Below are 8,059 nucleotides of genomic sequence, written 5' to 3' on the forward strand. Positions count from 1 at the left end.
GCCGGCGTGTACTTCTGTTCAATAATAATCAGACACATCCTAACTCCCAATGGAATGTCTACCATAAAAGATAGAGTTACTAGTGTATCAGCGAATCAGTTGTTCTCTCTTAGCAGATAGGTAAACATTAGCTTTTCAAACCTCAGAATTAGCATAACTAAGACCTGATGGTAAACCTTCATTTTCTCTTCTTTTACCCGCCAATCTCCGTTGGCTTGAGACATAACCAAATTCGAATCCCCGATGACGTCTAACCTTTTTACTCCTAGTTCCAGGGCGGCTTCTAAACCAGCAATACACGCCTTATATTCTGCTTCGTTATTGGATACTTTGAACCAAAGTTTGAAGGCTAAGGTTATATGGGAGTCATTAGGCACTATCAGCCACACTGATCCCATAACCGTATTGATTGGCTGCTCCATCAAAGTACATCGTCCACGTTTTCTCCTCTATTTGCAGAATATCTTCATCTGGGAAAAATTATTCCACCTCTTCATCCTCTTCTACTGGGTGATTTGTTACAAATTCCACTACAGCTCCCCCGTTAATCGACCTGTGTATAACATACGTAAGATCAAATTAGGAGAGAAGAAACAACCAAAGGGTTAGCCTACCCATAAGAACTGGTTTCTCGAAGAGATATTTGATGGAATCTAATCTTGAAACCAAGATTATAGAGTGAGCTAACAGGTAGTGCCTCAACTTCCAAGTAGCCCATTCCAAGGCTAGACAAGATTTCTCGAGGGAAGTGTGACGGGTCTCGTAATCCAGCATTTTCTTGTTCAAGTAGTAAACAGCTTTCTCCACCTTGGCCTCCGACTCCTGAGCTAACATACACTCCATGGTTGAGTTTGTCACTGACAGGTACAAAATCAACGATTTTCCCGATTCTGGCGGTGATAACACAAGCGGATTCTGCAGGTACTGCTTAACCTGTTCAAAAGTGAACTGACAGCAATCGTCCCATTGGAACTTCTTTCCTTTCTTCAGCAGACCAAATAGTGGTTCACAAGGCAAAGTTAGTTTTGAAATAAACTGTCTTATGAATTGCACTTTACCCAGAAAGCCGCGCACCTCCTTTTCAGTCCTTGGTGGTGGCATTTCTAAGATGGCCTTGATTTTGGAAGGATCTACCTTAATTCCTCTCTATGTGATCAGGAATCCCAGCATTTTCTTGTTATTACGCCGAAAGTGCATTTTTGCGGGTTCAACCTCAATCTATACTCTCTGATCTGCTGAAAGAATTTATCTAAGGTAGTGTAGTGGCCTTCTCGATCTTTGGACTTGACAATCATATCGTCCACATACACCTTAACCTCTTCGTGGATCATGTCGTACAAAACGGTAGTTACAGTCCTTTCATAAGTTGCCCCAGCATTCTTCAACCCAAATGGCATGACTCGGTAGCAATAGGTGCCCCATGGAGTAGTGAAAGCGGTCTTCTCCCTATCCTTGGGTGCCATCAGAATCTGGTTATACCCGAAAAATCCATCCATGAATGAGAGCAATGCATGGCCCACGGTGAAGTCTACCAACTCATCAATATGTGGCAGTGAAAAATCATCCTTAGGGCTAGCCTTACTTAGATCCCTAAAGTCGACACAGACTCTGATTCTACCATCCTTCTTTGGGACTGAAACAATATTGGTCAACCACGTCGGATACTCAGATACAAGCAAGAACCCTGTCTCAATCTGTTTGGTAACTTTTTTCTTGATCTTCAAAGCCCAATCTGGGCAAACTCTATATAGCTTCTGCTTAACTGGCCGGGTCTCAAGGTCAAAAGGAATCCGATGATGTACAATCTCAAGATCAATTCCAGGCATGCCTTCATAGGACCATACGAAAACATCTTTGAAATTTTTTAATAAAGCGATTAAACGCTCGTGTTCCTCCGAAGACAACGTCGACCCAATCTGGACCAAGCACGGATCCTTCTCAGTACCTACATTAATAGCAATGATTTCATCTATACAGGGCTTAACATGCCTCTCCTCCTCAAAATCAACCAAGTTTTTCAAAGCCCGAGGAATTTCTTCATTTTCATTAAAGTCAAAATTTTGAAAATTAAGATCAATACAACAAACCAAAGGCATAGAGAAGTTAGTAAAGTCCACAACATTTCCATCCAAAAGATCGAGCTCCTCAATTACAGTGGACTCAAAAGAAAAGCTAAAAGACGACCTGGACAGGACTTTGGTATCCGGGTTACCACTCCCAGAAGTACCAGATTCAGAGGAACTCGAATATGACTCCAACTCTACAGACTTAGTGGAATCAGATCTGAACTCACTATGCGAGTCAGAACTATTGTCGACGCCTTGCTCAAACTTTCAGACTAGGTGTGGAGCCTCAGACATATCCAAGACAAGATTGGAGAAATCCACTACTGGGCTATCCCCGATCATTGAGATAGTAAAACTATCCCCCAAGTTGGTGGTCTCAGCTCTAACAATAGAACTTTTCAGTAAGTCAGTCAGCGCTTTTCCCAACGGCTCCTCTTTTTCGATGACTAGGTTTGCAGTCCTACCTTGATCTGTGCTAGGTCTACTTGTTCACCCTCCTCTTCTGGTAAATGGTGTCCAAAGAAGATCTTGAACCCTGGATATCTTGTTTTTGTTTCCCAGTCATACCAAGGCTTTAGGAATCCACAAAAGGGGAAGTCTTCCTATTGGCGGACAAAACATCCGTTCAAGGTCTCTTGTGTTGGTCTATGGATTAACTCATACTGCTTCTCAGTCCTCTTTGCTTTCAATTTTTCTCTCAACTCCTGTCATTTTCTTTGCCAATCTACAACGGTAGGTTTGTATTCTAGACCGAAGGCGTGGAAGTTGTGACTGATCTCCTTAGTAATAATACCTCCCTATCTACCATTTTCGCCTAATCCCAATCCGAGCATATGCCCCTGTTTGTTTATCATGTAAATGGATTGCACACTGACGTAGTCCCCATCGCCATATGCCATGATGGTTTGGACTAATCGAGCTTCTGCCAGAGAGAAACCGGAAAGGAACACGTCCTCCTCCCTATGTATGATTTCTAGTAATGGTGCAGTGGTTCCCTGGGGAGGATGGATCGCAGAATTACCGTATACAGTGGCAATCCCGCCTTTGAAGGGGTACTTAACTAATTGATGGACTGTTGATGACACAGCCCTCATCTGATGTAGCCAGGGCCTTCCCAATAACAGATTAAAAGTAGCCGAAACGTCCATGACATGGAATTCCACCTCATGTTTAGACGGGCCGATTAGGATATTGCTTTTGAACATTCCCATGACATCCCGACTTGTATTGTCATGAGCCCAGACAACTTGGATCATGGGTGTAAAGTCAATCGGCCTCAAACCGATGGCATAGGCTGTTTTCACTAGATACACATTGATCGCCAATCTGGTATCTACTAACACCACCAGAATCCACTTTTTTTGACTTTTCAAGGTTACCTATAAAGGATGGTTTTGGTTGGCACCCTCAGGTGGTAACTCCTTATCTGTAAAAGATATCATTGGAGTAACGTCCCCAGATGTAACCAACAATACCAATTGGTCCGCAGTGGTATTCATAGGCAGTTTAGTCTGGTTCATTGCCTCTAACAGTGCTTGCCTATGCTCCCGAGATGCCATTATCAATCCCCAGATGTAACCAACGATACCAATTGGGTTCTAGCTACTACAGTTCAGACTCCTATCACAGTTCTGAATCTAATCTCACAAAGTGCAATGTAAGACTGATAAATCACCAAAGAGTCCAAATCCGGCAAATCGTTTTGGAAAATCGATTTTAATCAAAAAGCGCCAAACATGGACTGCTTTGCCAGATTTCGGAGTTGCCACTTAAATATTTTGTTTTTGGGAAATTTAGGAAACCCTGACTCGTGCCTAAGGCCACGTGTCCGTCATTACCAAAGTTGCCTCGTCTCGGGAACTTGCGTACGAGAGGGGAAGGTCCTGAAATGAGCACCCCCACTCGTCCGATCAAAGATCGGCCTCTACTAACATGATATGTTGTTTTTGAAAACACATGTGTTCTTATTCCGGTTTATTAGCTAACCTTACTATGTGATGCGCACAACAAACAAGTATAGACTCAATCACGCGGATTGGAACAAAACAGCTCATGTTTATTTTTTGAAAATGGTTTGAAGTTGCTACTCGCAAGTAGGCTAAGACGCGGATTTGCCACCCTTAAGTGGGCTTAGAAAAACATGATTTTTCCATTCCGCAAAGTGGGCGTAAAACGCATATTTTGATGAATTGTTCCAGTTCAAGCAATAAAGCCTTCATCCATAGGCATTCATGCAATTAATCAATTAAGCAAATAGCCTCATGTCAAGCATGCTATCATGGCAGTCATTTACGCACATGCAAGGATACTAAAGCGTAAACACTCACAGTGTACTCCGAGCCAAAACAGAAGCTAGTTAAAAATCATGCATGATCCTAGCTATGTCAAGATGCCTAATGCAACACACGAAAAAATGCAACTAAAATAGGCTCGGCTATCTAGAATGGAATATGAATACAACACTTGATAACATGCTTTGAAACACGTATTCAAGAAAGTGTATTGAAATACAATGCAGTTTGAATGATGCGCCAAGCCCGGTGCATGCAAGACGAATGAATCATGCACGCATGCAAAGCATAAGTATGCTAATTGAAACATGCCCTAGAACTAACCATTAAAAGCTGGTAAATAAAAGGGAGAAAGACGTGGGGTTGGAAGACATTCACACACACATGCACACTTATTACAACATTTGCCCTCTCAACGGAGGGTCCGAATGAAACGAAAGCTAACTAGCTACGCTAATTAAGCTAACTAATTAACCAATTTGGCTAATTAATTATTACAAACCAAAATGAATTGAATAACCAGCTAATCTAAGCTAATTAAATATTACAACACAGATTAAACTAATTAATTACAAAACATGTAATTAACTACAACTAGCTAGTAAAGCGGTAAAACGGTCTTGCGGGCGAGGGAGGTATGTATGCTCGGTCGCGTCCTCCCAGAAATCCACCGCCTTGCCTCAAGATGCCTCTATTTGCACACCTTTAGACCTCTGAAAATTGTGCCAACTTCCAAATTGCTTCTTACCGATCTCAAGAACATGTTGAGGGATGATCGGCCAGAGATGGTGACCATCGGCCAAAGTTGATGGTCATCCGCCACTTCTGATAGCCGATTGGCAGCCTTGGTGGTCGGTCGGCAGCTCTGGTGGCCGGTCGGCCACTGCTTCTTGCAATTTCTCCTTTTGCTACAACAGAGCACAAACAGAGGCATGACAGTGTATTTGCAAGGAAATATGTGTGCAACTACACTCCTTATCATGTCTCAAGCTCAAAGGAGTGTAGTGCTCGGCTCTTGAGCCACCAATCACGCATCTCAATGCATGATGGCTAAAGAGTCAAGCTTGCAAAATGTTGATGAATGCACAAGTAACACACAAGACTCGAGAGGCCTCCACCCTAGAGGCCTCCACCCTATCATGCACAATCAAAGGGGACGGCGACAAAGAAATGAGGCACGTTTTATCACTTCAAGTATGAAACGTCCCTCGTTTCTCGTGTTTGGATTAACGTCCGATCCAAACACATGTAATGCATCACACATTTTATCTAGGCATGTTTTACTTGGTTCAATTTTGTTTACTCATTTTAACTTACCAATTAATCCTTTAATTGATTTGTCCAAATGTGATTGTCCTCTAATGGGAAAGATGGTCTAAACCACAAGCACCTTGAGCATGAAAGAAGTCTCATGCTTTTGGTTAGTAGAAACCCTCAAGAGAAGGCTAAAACCATTAGGCATGAGAGCCTCAATTTCATGCTCAAGCCAACAAGCAAGACCACTTTCAAAGTGATACAACAAATGAAAGATGGCATGCAATGGCATACATTTCAGCATTGAAAAAGGATGCTAAAGACCTTAAAGCATGCAAACAATGCAAGAATAACATGTTGAAGGCCAAAAACATCAAAGCTAGTAAAGAGCATTTCACAAGAGGCATGCAATACCAAGCCTAAATGACTAAACCAACTATGGACAGACCTAAACCATGCCAAAATAGAGGCCAAAACATCCTGAAACTTGGGCACAAGAAGCTAGAAATGCATGCTCATATGATGGCTCATAAACAAGGCATAAAGGCATAACTCTTAAACACAATTAAAGAGTGATAAACATGAGAATATGGAAAAGATATAAGCTCTGAAATACCAAAACAAATGATGCCAAGGCATGCAAACATCACAATTATAGCATGGTAGGGGCCTCAAAACTCAAGACTAGTGAAGCCATTTACACTTTAGCTATACAAAGCAAGCCCCAAAAGGCCAAGAACACCCGAAAAAGTCCTAAAGCATGTCAAAACAATGCCAAAAACATGCATGGAGTATAGCTAACACATGCTAGAATGGAAGGCTAAAACACCAAGTACACTAGGCTAGTGAGCATGATTGCACTACAAGTACAAAAACCAAGCAAGAGGTGACCCCACCAACCAAAAACAGAGTTATGGCATGTAAAAATAACACCAAAAACATGTTGAGACTAAGCCAACACATGCTAGAATAACAAGCTAACTCATTAGGCATGCAAGGCTAGCAAAGAGGATTTACACTATAAGTGTAAGGAGCATGCAACAAGTGATCAAACCAACTAAAAACAAAGTTATAACATGTTAAAAAATTCACAAAAACATGCTCAAACTAAGCCTCATGAAGGGAGAAATACATGCTCATTTGATAGGCCAACAACACATGCTAACAAGACAAGAGGAGAGGGGACCACCCCCTCCTATTTTGGACCTCAAAACCACATTTCTACCACTGAAAATCCACTGGATTTCAGTGGTTAAAAGGCCAAACAAATATTGTTTTAAAAGCTTCAATGACAGCTCAAAAGGCTTTACAAGCCAAGGAGCAAAATTGAGGAAACACCCTCTAGCCAAACAAGGCTTAAACCATCATTTTTAGGACTAAAAATTAGACCTTTCTGTGGTTCAACACCACCCCAAAAAAAAGCCCAAAACAATAGAAAAAGAATGGTGAAGCAAGTGTGCAAAACAAATACAAAAGATGAGAGTTTATACCTCTTGAAGCCAAGCACCAAAACAGGCAAAAATCTGAGCTCAAATCACCTTTTAGAGCTCAAACAAAGTCCCAAATAAGCTTCAAGCAACCTCCTCCCAAAGATAGGCAACTTTGATCAAGGATGCATAGGCAAACTAGGTATGTTTCTCTACTTTTATGCACAAAAGGGCAAGAGAGAGAGAGCAAACTAGAGAGAAAGGCTGAAATTTAGCTCTGAAATTTCTAGAAAGAGAGAAATTTTTTAGTGAGAGAGGCTCCCAGAATTGCTTCAATGTTCTTTTCTTGAATATATGAGATATAGCTTCATATATAGCAAAAAGAGAGCATTTGGTCGAAAATATCTGAGCTAGGACAGGTGGCACAACCTGGAAACAGCTAGAGGACCAAATATCTTCAAACATTCTGAGTTTGGGTCACTCTTTGCCGGCCGGCCATCTTTGGGGCCGACCTTCTATTTGTGATGGCCGACCGGCCATCTCCATGGCCGACTGTGCACATTTGTGGCCGACAGGACATTCTGCTCTGTAAGTCCAACTTCAAACGGGCATAACTCCTTCATATGGACCCCTTTTCAGATCATTCTTGTGTCCAAATTGAAGCCCCAGAAGTAAACTTTCCAATGGTTGTAGCGTCACATCAAAATTCCAACTGTGAAAAAAGTTATGCCTCTTTTAGTGAAGACTACTCAGTTTTGATCATAACGGATTGATGCCCAACTTCCAACAACCATATCTCCCTCATCCGGACTCGGCTTTAGGAGTTTCTTGAGTGAAAAATGAAGCCCTAGAAGTCTTCTTTCCAACGGTAGTGGCCTTATAGCTTAAATCCAAGAATACAAAAGGATAGACCCGATTTAGTGAGGACTGCTCGTCTCTCTCTTAACGATTCATGCCCAACTTCTTCCCCAACTTGCTTTCTTCTCTCCGCTCTTTTCTTCAACACCAAACCCCTAAACTA

Source organism: Camellia sinensis, chromosome 10 (genome assembly GCF_055761805.1).
Source record: "Camellia sinensis isolate YWXY chromosome 10, ASM5576180v1, whole genome shotgun sequence".
NCBI lineage: Eukaryota > Viridiplantae > Streptophyta > Magnoliopsida > Ericales > Theaceae > Camellia > Camellia sinensis.